This window comes from Triticum urartu, chromosome 2 (assembly GCF_003073215.2).
Source record: "Triticum urartu cultivar G1812 chromosome 2, Tu2.1, whole genome shotgun sequence".
NCBI lineage: Eukaryota > Viridiplantae > Streptophyta > Magnoliopsida > Poales > Poaceae > Triticum > Triticum urartu.
In genome coordinates this window covers 731,347,263-731,365,355 of record NC_053023.1, presented here as the reverse complement: position 1 = coordinate 731,365,355, position 18,093 = coordinate 731,347,263, and the positions used below count along the sequence as shown (strand labels likewise).

General features: G+C 50.7%; 1 pseudogene; it reads left to right on the top strand.

Moving 5' to 3' along the window:
* Nucleotides 1-2,719: 2,719 nt before the first annotated feature.
* LOC125538322 lies at nt 2,720-4,398 on the top strand (annotated as a pseudogene).
* The last annotated feature ends 13,695 nt before the right edge of the window (nt 4,399-18,093 follow it).

The window sequence follows — 18,093 nt, the reverse complement described above, 5'->3', positions numbered from 1 at the left end:
GAGAGGGAGAACCAGGAAGCCTAGGGTTGGGTCGCCAGAAACAGACAACTCAGAGAACCAAAGGCCAGAGACTGTTTGGGCACGTGGGTGCGATCGAAGACTCTAGAGCTGAACTCCAAGAGAATGTGCATCGTTCGACTCAGTATATCTACGGCTTAAAATGCAAGGGTTTGCCCATGTATCTACCATTGGATGCAGCAGTATCAACGGCTAGCATTCAAACTTATTCCTACACTATATAGGAGTATAGATAATGGCAATTTGGTCCTTCCTAACAGCCATCGCCAAGAACCAAGACTACCACCACCGCGGACGAACCACTTGAGTGGAGGTCTCACTGCAGCATCCTTGCCAGCTCGTCGCCAGTGGAACAAGATGTAGACGCCTAACGAACACTGCATGGCCTCCCTTTTGGCATCAAACCGGGAGGAATAAGAGGAGCTGGCGTTGAAGTCGCTGGAGCTTCATGTGATGGCCGCCATTCGACCATAAGAAGCATGGGTAGATGAAGCTGGCAGTCGAACATCAATGCTCGTCGATGGGCGCCGTAGCTTGCCCTTGAATCCCCAGCTGATACGCACCAGGAAAGAATTGCTCTTGCAGCTCGGTGAAGTTTGAAGATGGAGCCTCCCTTCATCCACCTTTCTCCATGGATTCGTATTATGAGTTTATGTGTTTTGATGAACCGAAGGTTGCTCGGAGTCCCAGATGAGATCACAGACATGACGAGGAGTCTCAATGGTCGAGACATAAAGATTGATATATTGGAAGGTTATATTCGGACACCGGAATGGTTCTGAAGTGTATCGGGGATTTTTCGGAGTACCGGGGGTTACCGGAACCCCCCGGGGGGTTATTGGGCCTTCATGGGCCTAGTGGTGGAAGAGAGGAGGCAGGCCAAGGTGTGGCTAGGGGGGCTGGCCCCCCTTTACTTCTCTTCCCCTTCCCCCCTTCTCCTTGTGGAAGTAGGAAAGGGGGGCGACACATTCACCATCCTTCATTTTGAACTTGTCAAGTTGACTTTGAAGCACATCCAATTTGGATTCCTTGACGGAGTCGGTACCTTCATGCATATCAATCAAAGTATCCCAAATTTCCTTTGCATTATCAAGACGGCCCATTTTGTTGAATTCTTCGGGGCACAATCCGTTGAAGAGAATATCACAAGCTTGAGCATTGTATTGAAGCATCTTCAACTCTTCCGCGGTAGCTTCATGGTTCGGTTCTCTCCCAACAAAGAATTCACCTTGCAAGCCAATACACACAATAGCCCAAACAGCGGGGTTATGTCCAAGAATATGCATTTTCATCTTATGCTTCCAACTAGCAAAATTAGTGCCATCAAAGTAAGGACCTCTACGGTGGTAATTTCCCTCACTAGACGCCATACTCTCCTAGGTTGTGAAACCAAGGTTATGACCACCAAAAGCTATGGAAATCAAAGCAAATGGAGACCAAAGCTCTGATACCACTTGTAGGATCGGAAGTATGTCTAGAGGGGGGGGGGTGATTAGACTACTTGACCAAATAAAAATCTATCCTTTTCCCAATTTTAGTTCTTGGCAGATTTTAGCAACTTAGCACAAGTCAAGCAATCAACCTACACATGCAATACTAAGAGTATAGCGGCGGAATGTAAAACAATTGCATATGAAGGTAAAGGGATGAGTTTGAGGGAGCAAACACAATGTTGACACGGAGATTTTTTTATCCGTGGTTCCGATAGGTGGTGCTATCGTACATCCACGTTGATGGAGACTTCAACCCATGAAGGGTAACGGTTGCGCGAGTCCACGGAGGGCTCCACCCACGAAGGGTCCACGAAGTAGCAACCTTGTCTATCCCACCATGGCCGTCGCCCACGAAGGGCTTGCCTCACTAGGGTAGATCTTCACGAAGTAGGCGATCTCCTTGCCCTTACAAACTCCTTGGTTCAACTCCACAATCTTGTTGGAGGCTCCCAAGTGACACCTAGCCAATCTAGGAGACACCACTCTCCAAGAAGTAACAAATGGTGTGTTGATGATGAACTCCTTGCTCTTGTGCTTCAAATGATAGTCTCCCCAACACTTTTTTTTCGAGAAAACGCAAAAGAGTTTGCGTTTCATTTCATTGAACAGGAAGAGAACAGCAGTACAGGTACAACCTCCCAGGAGGAGGGACACACTCACACACACCATCGTCCTCACCAGACAAGCAGGTGAGGAGGTGCAACCAACTATAGACCACAACGACGAAAGGTCTTGCCTTGTCCAGCCTCCAACCATGAATGGCAAGGTAGCTAGACATAGAGCCTCAAGGCCGCGTCACAGTCATTGCCAGGCGCCTCCGAAGAAGACTGCATCTCCAGGGCTGACCGGGCCAACGTACCTTCCATCCATATGTGCCTAGGAGATGGCAGGTGGATGGCAGGACCCACCCAAAACTAGCGAAGCCATCGTCTTGGACGTGCTGGCGCCGGCGTACATTGCGCCCCGGACGCCCACGCTCCATGTTGCAGCCCTCATCACAGCATCGCATTACCAGCAAACCTTGCCGGAAAGACCGGGGAGGCCACCATCTCCAGCTACCGCATAGGGGACTCCAAGTGCGACCCAAGCAGCGCTTTCAAGAAAGGAACGGCGCTGAGACGCTGCCGCTGCCTTGTCCAGTGAACTGGACCAAGGGTTTCCCCCGGTGCCCGAGGAGAGGGTCCAGTCCGGGCCATGACAGCGCCTCCATGGAGGTAACGGCACCCTCAGGTGTCGCCGTTGTCAGCGCAGGCCATCGCCGCGCAGGGATTTCGCCCGGCCCAAGACCAGAACCCCAAAACCACTGAAGCAGAGCAAACAGGAGATGGGGAAGCAGATCGCCAGAGAGGACCACCAGCACCGAGAGGGAAACCACGTATTGTCACTGTCGATGTAGGGAAGCACCAGCCATCGCAGTGCAGCAGCTGCCGGATGGCTGCCAGACAAGGCCAGCCATCGCAGGGGACGCGTCGAGCAGGGCTAGTGGCGCCGTCGCGGAGACCAGCCACCTGCACCTTGCCGCCGCCGACCATGGCCGCTGCCGCGCCGGCCCGCACCCTCCGCCGGGGCACAGCCAAGCAGCCGCAGCCGCGCCCCCAAAGGGTCGCGCCACGCCGCCCGCTTGCTCGCCACACCAGTCCAGAGGCCCGACCCTCTGGATCTGGGGCCACCAACGCGAAACCCTAGGTTCGGAGAAGCGCAGCTCCGTCAGCCTCGCCGAGCCCCACGCTCGAGGGGGGAGGCCGCCTGGGAGCGAAGTCCCACCGCCGCCGGATCCACCAGGGCTTTGCCCGGCGGGGAGCACCGGCGGCGGCAGGGGGAGGGGTAGGAGGAGGGGAGGGAGCGCTCGAGGGCTGCGTCGCCTCCCGAGTCGCCCGTGGGGAGGGCGACGCGAGGGAGGGGGGCAAATTGACAAATTGTTGGTGGTTCTAGTCTCCCCAACACTCAACTCTCTCTCATAGGATTGGATTTGGTAGAAAGAAGATTTGAGTGGAAAGCAACTTGGGGAAGGCTAGAGATCAAGATTTATGTGGTTGGAATGGAATATCTTGACCTCAACACAAGTGTAGGTGGTTCTCTCTCAGAAAATATGTATTGGAAGTGTAGGCATGTTCTGATGTCTCTCTCCACGAATGAAGAGTGGGTGGAGGGGTATATATAGCCTCCACACAAAATCTAACCATTACACACAAATCACCAAACTCAGTGGGACCGAATCATTAAACTCGGTCGAACCGATTTAGTTCAAAATATGAACGTTAGGATTCTCGGTGGGACCAACATGTCAACTCGGTGGGACCGATGTCATTAGGGTTAGGGCATAACGTAATCTCGGTGAGACCGATTACACAAACTCGGTGAGACCTATTTTGGTAATAGCCAAATAGAGAGTTGGTCAGGCAAACTCGGTGGGACCGATTCGCTCATCTCGGTTGGACCGAAATGTTACGAAGGGGAAACAAAGAGTTTGCATTGCAATCTCGGTGGGACCGATCGCTCATCTCGGTTTGATCGAAACGTTACGAAGGGAAACAGAGAGTTTGCAATCCCATCTCGGTGAGATCGAGATCCCTATCGGTAAGACCGAATTGATTAGGGTTTCTGGCAGTGGCTATGTCAACTAAACTCGGTGGCTCCAGACGGAAAGAATCGGTGGAGCCGAGTTGGACTTTTTGGTTTAGGACATATGTAGATATGAGAAAGTAGTGGAGGGTTTTGGAGCATATCACTAATCATTTTGAGAAAGATCCTCATTAAGCAACACCTCATCCCTTCTTAATAGTATTGGCTTTTCCTATAGACTCAATGTGATCTTGGATCACTAAAATAGAAAATGTAGAGTCTTGTACTTTGAGCTTGAGTCAATCCTTTGTCCTTAGCATTTTGAAGGGTCCACTTTCTAATCCATGCCATGCCAAACATTGAGCTTTCCTGAAATATTTATCTTGGAATAGCATTAGCTCAATGAGCTATATGTTGTTTAGAATTACCAAAACCACCCAGGGATAGTTGCACTTTCAATCTCCCCCTTTTTGGTAATTGATGACAACATATAGATCAAAGCTTCAACAAATGATAAATAAGATTGAAAAACATCGTCGCTTTGAGAAGTATGTGATAAGCAAGAGCTCCCCCTAAATTTGTGCATTATTTAAGATTTGCTTTTGAATGCAAATGCACAATCAATTAGGATCATGGGTTACTCTCATGTCACATACATCTTGGTGGAGCGCTCAAAATGATAGAGATTAAAAGGATGCACTCATCACCAAGCAAAGTGAATGATCATAATAGGGTATGAAAGATAGCATTAACCAACAAGCATTAAGGGTAGCATATGATCAAACACTTGACCAAATAAGTATTTCACAAGGACATAAAGTAGTATCACACAAGCACACATTAAAGTTTCAAACCAACCAAAAAGAGTGCAAAGAGAGATAAAAACCAACACTCTCTCTCTCGAAGCATATGATCTATACATTTTTCTCCCCCTTTGGCAACAAGTTACCAAAAAGTTCGAAAATGCATAGTGCTAAACGACTCTCAGGCTTGATCATCGGGAGGTGGTGTTGAGAGAACGCCAAGGACGAAAGCTTCTAATGAAGTGGCTGGAGCTGGTGGAGTAGCTGCTGGAGCTAGAACTGGAGCTGTAGCTGCTGGTGCTGATGCTGTAGCTCTAGTGTCTGTCATTGGCACTGTAGCAGATCTCTGTCCTCTGGGCACTCTAGCAAATGCATCTGTGGTAGACTTGCCCTTCTTCTCCTCTGCTTCCTCCTGAAGTTGCTCAACTGCAGTTTGGATCTCTGTGATCTTGACATCAAGGTCATAGAATTTCGTCTCAACAATCCTTTCCAAGCTCTCCTGGTTCTTGGTCAGGGTGGCCAGACCCTGCTCAATCCTCAGAGTGGATTGGATCATATATCCAAGCTGGTCTTGCTTGCTCTTCAAGAAGACCTGAGATGCCTCTTCCACAGTTGGCATCTTTGCAGCCTTCTCAGCTTTAGCTTTGGCTTTCTTCTCTTGTGCTTGCACAGATGATGGTTCATTCTCAGTCATGACAACTGTGTTGTCCTCAAATTCAGGATAGATGGGTAGATGCTCCTTGTCCAAGATGTACTTGCCTTTGCCCATCTTTGAGTTGATGAGCTCCTGGATGTGTGGGGCATATCCACAACTTCTCTTCTGATCTGCTGCAGTCCTCTTGATTGTTTCCACAATCAGGCTCATAACCTTGAACTTTTGTGGGACATCAAATATGAGCAGCAAGTTGATAGCATGTCCTCTGATCATCTTGTGATCACCTAACTTGGGAAGAAGTGTGTGCCTCAGAATCCAATTGATTGTAGGCAGACCAGACAACAAATAGTGTACAGATCCAAACTTATGTGTGTCCAAAGCATCATCAGGGATCTCTTTGTACATATTTGCCATAGAGTTGTGGTCTTTCTTCTTCTTGGCATAGACATCCAAGTCATCCTCATGTTCCTCAGGAGCATTTATGAGTCTTGCCCATTCTTCAACTGTAGACTGGTACCTAGTACCCTCAGACATCCACACAATCCTTCCATTTGGATAGAAGTGTGCAGTGGAGTAGAATTGCATAATGAGCTCATCATTCCACTTGGTGAATGTCGGTGTCAAAACCGGCGGATCTTGGGTAGGGGGTCCCGAACTGTGCGTCTAGGCGGATGGTAACAGGAGACAAGGGACACAATGTTTTTACCCAGGTTCGGGCCCACTCGATGGAGGTAAAACCCTACTCCTGCTTGATTAATATTGATGATATGGGTAATACAAGAGTAGATCTACCACGAGATCGGAGAGGCTAAACCCTAGAAGCTAGCCTATGGTATGATTGTTGTTGTCCTACGGACTAAAACCCTCCGGTTTATATATACACCGGAGAGGGCTAGGGTTACACAGAGTCGGTTACAATAGGAGGAGATCTACACATCCGTATTGCCAAGCTTGCCTTCCATGCCAAGGAAAGTCCCATCCGGACACAGGACGAAGTCTTCAATCTTATATCTTCATAGTCCAAGAGTCCAGCCAAAGGTTATAGTCCGGTTATCCGGACACCCCCTAATCCAGGACTCCCTCAGTAGCCCCTGAACCAGGCTTCAATGACGACGAGTCCGGCGCGCAGATTGTCTTCGGCATTGCAAGGCGGGTTCCTCCTCCGAATACTTCATAGAAGATTTTGAGCACAAGGATAGTGTCCGGCTCTGCAAAATAAGTTTCACATACTGCCGTAGAGAGAATAATATTTACACAAATCCAATTTGCTGACGTATTCTGCAGCGTGACATCACACCACAACCAGGCCTTTGTTCAAATCGTTTTTACTGTCCCACCTCAGCGCGTTTTGCGAGGCGGTTTCCTTGGCACGTCTTGTCAAAGAAGAGATCGTATCCCCTTATCACGGGATTCTCATCAATACGGGTGTGGGTAACCGAACCGCGCCATTGATTACGATGCTTGGGGAATAAGCGAGTTTTACCTGGCTGGTGGGGACGCATAGTTTCGTCCGCCCATATAAGGGGATAAGGATCCACCTTTTCATCCACGCCTTCTTCCTCCTTTGCTCATCCATTTTCGCACACTCGAGCTCTAGCGCCCAAGTATGCATTCCTCACCTCAACCTCCTCCAACCATGTCCGGAGCAGGAGGCAAGTGGATGGTCTCCTCCGTCACGGAGGGAAACTTCAAGAAGCTGAGGAGAGCCGGATACTTGTCCGACGACATCGCGCACCGGCTCCCAGACGAGGGGAAACTCATCCCCACCCCCAGGCCCCATGAGAGGGTGGTGTTCCTCACCCATTTCCTCCGCGGACTAGGCTTCCCTCTCCACCCATTCGTCTGGGGGCTCATGTTCTACTACAGCCTGAACTTCCACGATCTGGCCCCGAACTTCATCCTCAATATCTCGGCGTTTATCGTCGTGTGTGAGGCCTTCCTCTGCATCCAGCCCCACTTCGGCTTATGGCTGAAGACCTTCAATATCAAGCCGAAGGTAGTGGGCGGCCGCCAGGCGGAGTGCGGAGGCGCCATGGTGGGCAAGATGCCCAACATCCTATGGCTCGAGGGCTCCTTCGTGGAGACCATAAAGGGGTGGCAATCGGGGTGGTTCTACATCACCGAGCCGCATGGCCCTGAATGGGTCGCAGCCCCCGAGTTCCGATCCGAAATCCCTACGCGGCTCACCTCCTAGAAAGAGAAGGGCCTATCGTGGGGTAGTTCGGGAGAGTTGACCAGACTCCAAACATGCGTCCAAAACCTGGTGAGCAAGAAGCTCAAACTCGTCAATGTAGTCTAGGTCATGCTCATCCGCCGGATCCTCCCGTGCCAACAACGGGCCTTCAGCTTGTGGGAGTTCGATCTGGCCCAGCACCAAACTCTGAACAGGCTCTTCGACACAATGTACGAAGATGCCTGGAAGGTGCTATTCTAGGGCGCCGAGGCTCCCGCTTCCGCCACTGAAGATCGCAGATTCAGCGCGCAGCGTCAAGCCAGCGCGGTAAGCTGTTTTACCTCTTACAGGATATTTGTCTTTCATAGTTTGACTCTATGCGGGATCTAAGCCCCCATGCCTTTGACAGGACTGGCAGAGGACGGCCGGACAGATCAACTGTCCGGCTCCTTTGCCCGAAGACCCAGCAGACGCCGCTTGGCGGAGCTGCTGGTTCCGGCACCTTACGTGGTGCCGGAGAAGAAGGCCAAGAAGAAGTCCACGGGAACCTGGAAGAGTTCCCGGCGCCCGGTGGAGTCGGACTCATCGTCCGATGACTCCGAGGCGCACTCCTCCCATGAAGACGAGGAGGAGGAAAGAGAGGTTTCTTCCCCAGCAGGGGGAGAAAAGAAAAGGAAGGCCGCCCCAACTGGGGAGGCCGGAGGGTCCAAGAAGGGGAGGACCCTTCCTCCGGACTACTCCACCAACGTCGATGACGGCGAAGAGGAGTGGCCGCTCAGGTCCAAGCCCTTGGCGAAGTCGTAAGTATTCGGACACCAGAGTGACTCATAGTGTTCCTTTATTGCACAGCCTCTCCTTACGCCGAATATGATTATGCAGTCCGACCAAAGCCCAGCTCGACACATCGTCGAGCGGTTCCTTGGGTTCGTCGGATGTGAACAGCACTTCACTTCTGACCGCCTCCTCCCCTCATCCTACCGACAATGCCGAGGTGTTGTCTCAGGGGGGTTCCCAACCGACGGGAGGCAGTCCTAGAGGCGCCGCAAGGCGACATCTCGGACTCCAGGCGCAAAGGGGGCAAGACTCCCAAGGGCCCCAAGTCCGGCCTTGGGCCGGACACTGCGCCGGAACCTTCAGCGGTTCCTGACTCCGGCAGGCGGCCCCTTACTAAGAATGGCAAGCCTACTGCGCCGGTGGCCTCTGCCCAACCAGAGGCACCGGATAACTTGCTCGAGGTGCTTAACGGTGCCTCCATCGACGAGGAGCACCGCACTATTATGAGTGCGGTGATCCAGAAGGTTTAGTCCGCCAAAAGCGGGCTGACTGAAGCCTGTGCTAGCCTGTTGACAGGCTTTGAGGTATGTAGAAAATATATGAAAATATTACCGCATAGACAGTAGCCCATGATGCTCTGTTTGGTGTTCACAAGGAAAAGCCGAATAGAGGATCTAATAATATTCGCAGGAGTCTAACATAATTATGTCGATATGCGTATGCAGACTTCGCTGCTGGCCTCTGCCGCACTGACTGCGGAGGTGGACACGCTGAAGCAGAACCTCGAGCGGTCCGAGCAAGAGCTCGGCCTTGCCAAGAAGCAGCTCGAGGAGAGCCAAGGTACGTAATGCCTTGTGTAAGTATATAAAAGATGCAGTTGCAAAAAATGACAGGATCGCTATTGGTGTCCTAGGGGCCACGACTGAGGTGGTGACCCTGAAGCAAGCGCTTTCCGAGGCCGAAAAGAAGGCGGCCACGGAGCGCACTGAGCGGGAGAGACATGAGGCGCGAGTTTGCGAGGTACAGCAAGAGCTCCAGGCTCTCGTGAAGAAACATGAGAGTTTGGAGCTTGACTCAAAGACGCGAGAGTCCGAGCTCGCAGCGGCCCTTGAAAGCGCCAACTCAGCCAAGGCCGAAGCCCAGAAAGCCCTCCAGGAAGTTGAGGCGATGAAGAAGATAGCGGCGGGTAAGGCTTTCTTCATGCAAAGCAAGCACGTGAAAGTGAATTACTTGTTACTTACCCGAGTCCGGAGCTCTCCAGGAGCATTCACAGATTTGCCCCGTAGCGTGTCAGATGCCGCCGCCTTCTATCGAGCCGAAGAGGGGAGCTCGATGGAGAAGGTGTTCTGGTCTCAGTATGCTGAGACCGGACACCCTGTGCCCTTGAGCGACCAGCTGAAGCAGCTGGTCGAGCTCCATAAGGTGGCCGAGAAGGCCATGAAGGGTCTCATAGTCCGGCTGTGGCCTGAGGAGGTTGTGCCTGGGAGCTACTTCGGGCTGGTGAGGCGGCTGGTGGATGCCTGTCCACGGCTTGAAGTCATCAAGCGCTCCGTCTGCATCAAGGGTGCCCGTAGGGCGCTTGCCCGTGCTAAAGTGCACTGGGGCAAGATGGATGCTGAGAAGCTTGTGAAGGACGGGCCACCGCAGGGCAAGGAGCATCGCCACCCCGAGATGTACTATGAGGGTGTCCTGAAGGGTGCCCGCCTTGTGGCGGATGAATGTTCCAAGGATGTAATATTTGAGTAAACTCACTCGTGTTATCCTGTGCGCTGAAAACTTGTTCATATGCGCTATGCAATGCTTGTTTTAATTTAAAATATTACCTTCTATGCGGCCGTTTATAAAATCTGAGAGATGGAGAGTCGTCGGCTTTTGCCCCCATGCCACGAGTGCTGGGGTGTTCGGGATAAACTTGAGCACTCTTTTTCCCATTCTTGGGTCCTTCGAGGGAGGTGCTCAGCACAACGAACAAGGCAATCGGACTATAATGCCTTATCACTCTCACTTATCCAGAGAATTCTATAATTTTAAATTTCGGCGAAGCCCTTAGTGTTCGAAAGACTGAGTTCTGGGCGCTATACACGCCTAGGCCGGACAAAGCCGAATCCTCGCTCTAAGCGGCATAAGTCTTTTAAGGACTCGAAACCTCTCGAACAGCGACCAGCTCTCGCCCCATCATGACAGCCAGTTTTAGCTTTCTCCACTGAGGTGCTTAGCCCAGCTCAACCGGGGCACAATTGCAGTAGTTCTCCCAGCGCTACCTTAGCCGATATAGCGGAACGTAAGGTACCAAAACATGGGAGCCGGGCAAACCCAACTATTGACCAAAGACATGATTCGGAGCTGATGCATATAATGCTATAAGTTTGGAGGGCCGCACTTGTGGAAGTGTTCGGACTTCTCATGCCGTATTATGGGATGCTTGAGCCCCTGGCATATTGGCCGTACCAAAGTGTACGGGTGCATAATGTCATAACTGAACATGTATATGAAAAAGGAATGAATAGAGAATGCAATAATAATCTGAAGCTAAGCATTGTTTATTCGAAAAGGCTGCAGTAAAAGCAGAATGATACAAATAGTGCAATAAGCAAGAGATGGGACTATTTGACATGTCCCCCTCCAGGGGTGAGCTGCGGGACGGTATGTAAGATAGGTATTTTGCTCGTTATAGAGACCACCTGGGCATTCGACGTAGCTTTCTGCCTCCTTGGTTGTTGCATCGTGTGTTCGGTGATTGTACTGCCGGACAGGCCTTCCGGAGAGTGGAGTCCTGAAAGTAAGAAAAAATGACAAAATCGGGAGCCCCTAGTGCGGTTGAGCCGTTTTTTGGGCGTGCCGTGGTTGTGCCCCTCCCCCTGTGCCCATGGTATTTCTAGAGCGTAATTATGTATGCGTAGTACTGGTTTCGCAGTTTCGCGAGGGCTGGGGTTGGGGCCACATTGCTACGCTTGCTCGGAACGTGCCGGGCGGTCTTGTTGTAGGTTACTCCAGGCGCGCTTGACGGTGTCCAGACGGTTTATCGCTGGACTGGAGAATTGCCTTGAGAGGCTGCTTTGTACTTTCGCTGCGAGGGCCGCCGTATGCTCCTCCGTTCAGAGAGAGCGTTTGGTGTTTCCATTGACCGTAATGACTCCTTGAGGTCCTGGCATCTTGAGCTTGAGGTATGCGTAGTGCGGCACCGCATTGAACTTTGCGAATGCGGTTCGTCCGAGCAGTGTGTGATAGCCACTGCGGAACGGGACTATGTCGAAGATTAACTCCTCGCTTCGGAAATTATCCGGGGATCCAAAGACCACTTCAAGTGTAACTGCGCCTGTGCAGTTGGTCTCTACTCCTAGTATGACGCCCTTGAAGGTCGTTTTTGTGGGTTTAATCCTTGAGGGGTCTATGCCCATTTTCTGCACTGTATCCTGATAAAGCAGGTTCAGGCTGCTGCCGCCGTCCATAAGGACTCGAGTGCGGTGAAATCTGTCAATGATTGGGTCTAGAACCAATGCGGCGAATCCGCCATGGCGGATGCTAGTGGGGTGGTCCCTTCGATCGAAAGTGATCGGGCAGGAGGACCATGGGTTGAACTTTGGGGCGACTGGCTCCAACGCGTATACGTCCCTTAACGCACGCTTCCGCTCCCTCTTGGGGATGTGGGTTGCATATATCATGTTCACTGTCCGCACTTTTGGGGGGAAGCCCTTCTGTCCATTATTGTTCAGCGGCCGGGGCTCCTCCTCGTCGTTGCTATGTAGCCCCTTGTCTCTGTTTTCGGCATTTAACTTGCCGGCCTGCTTGAACACCCAACAATCCCTGTTGGTGTGATTGGCTGGTTTTTCGGGGGTGCCATGTATCTGGCATGAGCGATCGAGTATACGATCCAAACTGGATGGGCCCGGGGTGTTTCTTTTGAATGCCTTTTTCCGCTGACCGGGTTTAGAGCCTCTAAATCCGGCATTAACTGCCGTATCTTCAGCATTGTTGCTGTTAATGAGGCACTTGTGCTTGTTGCGACGCGACCTGCCATTGCTGTCCTTGGTATCCGAATTACCAGGGCTCTTGGTCATGTTATTGCTACGAGCCAGCCAGCTGTCTTCTCCCGCGCAAAAGCGGGTCATGAGTGTCGTGAGGGCTGCCATAGATTTCGGCTTTTCCTGTCCAAGGTGCCGAGCAAGCCAGTCGTCACGGATGTTATGCTTGAAGGCTGCTAGGGCCTCTGCGTCCGGACAGTCGACGATTTGATTTTTCTTGGTTAGGAACCGTGTCCAGAATTGTCTGGCAGATTCTTCTGGCTGCTGAATTATGTGGCTCAGGTCATCGGCGTCTGGTGGTCGCACGTAGGTGCCCTGGAAATTGTCGAGGAATGCGGCTTCCAGGTCCTCCCAACAACCAATTGATTCTGCTGGCAAGCTCTTAAGCCAATGCCGAGCTGGTCCTTTAAGCTTGAGTGGGAGGTATTTGATGGCGTGTAGATCATCGCCACGGGCCATGTGGATATGAAGGAGATAGTCCTTGATCCATACCGCAGGATCTGTTGTGTCACCGTATGATTCAATGTTTATGGGTTTGAATCCCTCTGGGATTTGATGATCCATTACTTCATCTGTGAAGCATAGTGGGTGTGCGGCACCTCTGTACTGGGCTATATCACGACGTAGCTCAAATGAGCTTTGTCTGCTGTGTTCGGCTCGGCCGGATTTACTGTATCCGGCGTGACGATTATCGTCTCGTGCCGTTGGGCGCCCGCGCGATCCGTAGATCGATCTTGTTTGCCTTGCCTTGTCCTCCAACATATATCGCAGGTCTAGCATGTTTCCCCATGCCTTGGTATTTTTTGAGCGACGCTGGGGTGCGGCTTGAGTGGAGGGCCGAGAGGCCTCTCTGTCGCGGCCGCGAGGTGGCCGGTCAGCCGCATCATGCGCTGGTGATGTAGGTTTAGGTGCTTCCTCCTCTAATCGGGGTAGCAACCTGCGCTTTGGGTAGCTCTTGGAGGGGCATTTGAGTTCGTATTCCTCGGCCGCAAGGACTTCAGTCCATCTGTCGGCTAGCAAATCTTGATCAGCTCTAAGTTGTTGATGTTTTTTCTTAAGGCTACTCGCCGTGGCCATAAGCTTGTGCTTAAAGCGCTCTTGTTCGACGGGATCCTCAGGCACGACAAATTCGTCATCGCCGAGGCTGGCCTCGTCTTCGGAGGGAGGCATGTAATTATCATCCTCTTCCTCTCTGTCTGCCGCTCTCCCAGGGGGGCTGGCTTCTCTATCCTCCTGCGCTGAATCTTGCTGGAGGGAGTTGTCTTCAGCACTGTCCGCGGTGCTATTATCTCCCGTGCCGGTATCACCGTTTTTGCTTTGGCGAGACTTAGAGCGGCGCCGCTGACGCCGGCGCTTAGGTTGCTTCTTGGAGGGGTCATCCCCAGCTATTCCGTCGCCATTGCCTTCTTTAGGTGTATCCACCATATATATGTCATATGACAAGGTGGCTTTCCAGTGCCCTATAGGCGCTGGTTCCTGTTCGTCTCCTACATCGTCGTCCATACCGTCGATGTCTTTGGAGTCGAAGTCTAGCATGTCGGTTAGGTCATCGACAGTGGCTACAAAGTGGGTGGTGGGTGGGCGTCGAATTTCTTCGTCGTCCACATCCCAATCCTGCTGGAAATAATCCGGCCAGGACTCTCCTGACAAAGAGAGAGACCTTAGTGAATTCAGAATGTCACCGAAGGGCGAGTGCTGAAAGATATCTGCGGCAGTGAATTCCATGATCGGGGCCCAATCGGATTCGATCGGCAGGGGCGCATAGGGTTCGGAGTCCGGAGAATAGTCCGGCACTTTGGACTCACGGGCTTCGCAGAAGATAAGGCTGGTGTTCGGCTCGATCGCCGTTGAGACTGCAGCCCCCGCAGCGGGGTCTAGCCACTCGTCCTTGATTGGTGCAGTCGACTCCGAGCTAAGGGTCGGAGCGGATGCGGGTGCGGGTGCGTCCTCCAGGGCACTGTTCGGTGGCAGAGCTAAATCATGCCCATCATGACAGTGCGGCGCGCCCGGCTGTGGCTCGAATCCGTCGAAGATCAAGTCCCCGCGGATGTCGGCCACGTAGTTCAAACTTCCAAATCTGACCTGATGGCCAGGGGCGTAGCTTTCGATCTGCTCCAGATGGCCAAGCGAATTAGCCCGCGGTGCAAAGCCGCCGAATATGAAGATCTGTCCGGGGAGAAAAGTCTCGCCCTGGACCGCATCGCTGTTGATGATCGGAGGAGCCATCGGGCCTAAAGATGACGACACAGAGGAACTCTCAATGAAAGCACCAATGTCAGTGTCAAAACCGGCGGATCTCGGGTAGGGGGTCCCAAACTGTGCGTCTAGGCGGATGGTAACAGGAGACAAGTGACACAATGTTTTTACCCAGGTTCGGGCCCACTCGATGGAGGTAAAACCCTACTCCTGCTTGATTAATATTGATGATATGGGTAGTACAAGAGCAGATCTACCACGAGATTAGAGAGGCTAAACCCTAGAAGCTAGCCTATGGTATGATTGTTGTTGTCCTACGGACTAAAACCCTCTGGTTTATATAGACACCGGAGAGGGCTAGGGTTACACAGAGTCGGTTACAATGGGAGGAGATCTACACATCCGTATTGCCAAGCTTGCCTTCCACGCCAAGGAAAGTCCCATCCGGACACAGGACGAAGTCTTCAATCTTGTATCTTCATAGTCCAAGAGTCCGGCCAAAGGTTATAGTCCGGTTGTCCGGACACCCCCTAATCCAGGACTCCCTCAGTGAACTTCTAAGCCACAAACTTATCAACTCCACATGCCTTAAAGCTGTCATAAACACCAGGGAAGTGATCCTCATTCTCCTTGATGAATTCCCAGTCAACCCATCTCATGTCACACACTATGGGCTTCTTGTCAAGTAAAACAGTCTCATAGAAGTCCTGTTGTTCCTTAGTGTGGAATCTGTAGTCCACAGCAGTCCTTCTCCTGGTGGCATATGGATCAGACTCTCTCCATAGCCTCCATCCTGAATCCTTCCTGATTTTCATGTTCTCTGCAACTAGGTGTGCATCATTGTGATCAGGGATCTTGGGCTTCAGCTTCCTCAAAATAACAGAATCATCTTCTTTTTCTTCAGCAGCTTGAGGCACTAGGGCCTTGTTCTTCTCCTCAGCAGGGATGTTCTTGGTGCTCCTCTTGGGTTTTGGCTTTGGAGCTGGAGCAGCAGTCTTAGGAGCAGTTTTGGGCTTAGATGGAGCAGCCCCTGCTTTGGAGCTGGAGCAGCAGTCTTCAGACTCAATAGTGAACTTCATAGTTTCACATGTGGCAACTTTCCTTGGCTTAGACATGGGTTGTCTTCTTGCTGGCATCTTAGTCTTCAGACCTGGCTTAGTTGCAGCAGCTGAGCCATACTCTTTCTTCAGCACTTTGTTCTTAGAAGTGGCTTCATCTTCAACAGCCACATAATCTTCACCTTTAGAGTCAGAAGTTCTCTTCTTCCTTGTTCCGGTAGCAACCTTTGGAGGATTGCTTGGAGTGCTCCTCCTGCCATCATCATAGCTGCTAGAGGGACTAGTGCCCTCACTCAACTGATTTTATTCCTCTGACTTGTTCTGGCTGTCACTTTGGTCAGACATCTTGCAAGCAAACTGTCAGCAGACCCTGTGAATGGATTGTAGATGAGGTAGAGTAGATTGCTTCCTCTTGAGCACTGCGTTGGATTTCCCCGAAGAGGAAAGGATGATGCAGCAAAGTAGTGTAAGTATTTCCCTCAGTTTTTAAGAACCAAGGTATCAATCCAGTAGGAGGCTATGCGTGAGTCCCTTGTACCTACACAAAGCAAATAACTCCTCGCAACCAACGCGAATAGGGGTTGTCAATACCTTCACGGTCACTTACGAGAGTGAGATCTGATAGAGATTATAGATAATATTTTTGGTATTTTTGTTATAAAGATGCAAAGTAAAATAAAAAGCAAAGCAATATTAAAGTGATGGAAGATTAATATGAAGATAGACCCGGGGGCCATAGATTTCACTAGTGGCTTCTCTCAAGAGCATACGTATTCTACGGTGGGTGAACAAACTACTGTTGAGCAATTGACAGAATTGAGCATAGTTATGAGAATATCTAGGTATGATCATGTATATAGGCATCACGTCCGAGACAAGTAGACCGACTCCTGCCTGCATCTACTACTATTACTCCACTCATCGACCGCTATCCAGCATGCATCTAGAGTATTAAGTTCAAGAAAATAGAGTAACGCCTTAAGCAAGATGACATGATGTAGAGGGATAAATTCATGCAATATGATAAAAAAAACCCATCTTGTTATCCTCGATGGCAACAATACAATATGTGCCTTGCTGACCCTACTATCACTGGGAAAGGACACCGCAAGATTGAACCCAAAGCTAAGCACTTCTCCCATTGCAAGAAAACCCAATCTAGTAGGCCAAACCAAACTGATAATTCGAAGAGACTTGCAAAGATAACCAATCATACATAAAAGAATTCAGAGAAGATTCAAATATTGTTCATAGATAATCTTGATCATAAACCCACAATTCATCGGTCTCAACAATCACACCGCAAAAAGAAGATTGCATCGAATAGATCTCCACGAGAGAGGGGGAGAACATTGTATTGAGATCCAAAAAGAGAGAAGAAGCCATCTAGCTACTAACTATGGACCCGAAGGTCTGAAGTAAACTACTCAACACTTCATCGGAGGGGCTATGGTGATGATGTAGAAGCCCTCCGTGGTGGATGCCCTCTCCGGCGGAGCTCCGGAACAGGCCCCAAGATGGGATCTCGTGGGTATAGAAGGTTGCAGCGGTGGAATTAGGTTTTTGGCTCCGTATCTGATCGTTTGGGGGTACGTAGGTATATATAGGAGGAAGAAGTACGTCGATGGAGCTCCATGGGCCCCACGAGGGTGGGGGCGCGCCCTAGGGGGGTGGGCGCGCCCCCTACCTCGTGCCCACCTCCTGGCTTTCTTGACGTAGGGTCCAAGTCTCCTGGATCATATTCGGTGAGAAAATCACGTTCCCGAAGGTTTCATTCCGTTTGATATTCCGTTTCTTCGAAACTCTGAAATAGGCAAAAAAAACAGCAATTCTGGGCTGGGCCTCCGGTTAATAGGTTAGTCCCAAAAAAAATATAAAAGTGGAAAATAAAGCCCAATATAGTCCAAAACAATAGATAATATAGCATGGAGCAATCAAAAATTATAGATACGTTGGAGACGTATCATAGATGAGCATCACAAAGTACAGGAGTCTTTGCAAAACAGATGACTTAAAAACATAGTTTTAGTTCTTCACAGAAAGCATTTCGGATCTACCGATTTGTAAACTCGGTGATACCGAAGCAGCTTTTGGAACCTGAACTAGTGAACTTGGTCAGACCGAGTCACAGTTCGGTGGTACCGAGACTGCTAGGGTTTCACAGAGAATCGAACTCGGTCACACTGATTTGCAATTTTTGGTCGGGCCGAAAATGTGTGTGCTCAGGCCTAAGCCAAAATCGGTGAGACCAATTTCTACAACTCGGTCGGTCCGAGATGAATTCGGCGGAGACCTAACCCTAAATTTTCAAATCAAAACTAATCTACGGGATGTTTTTG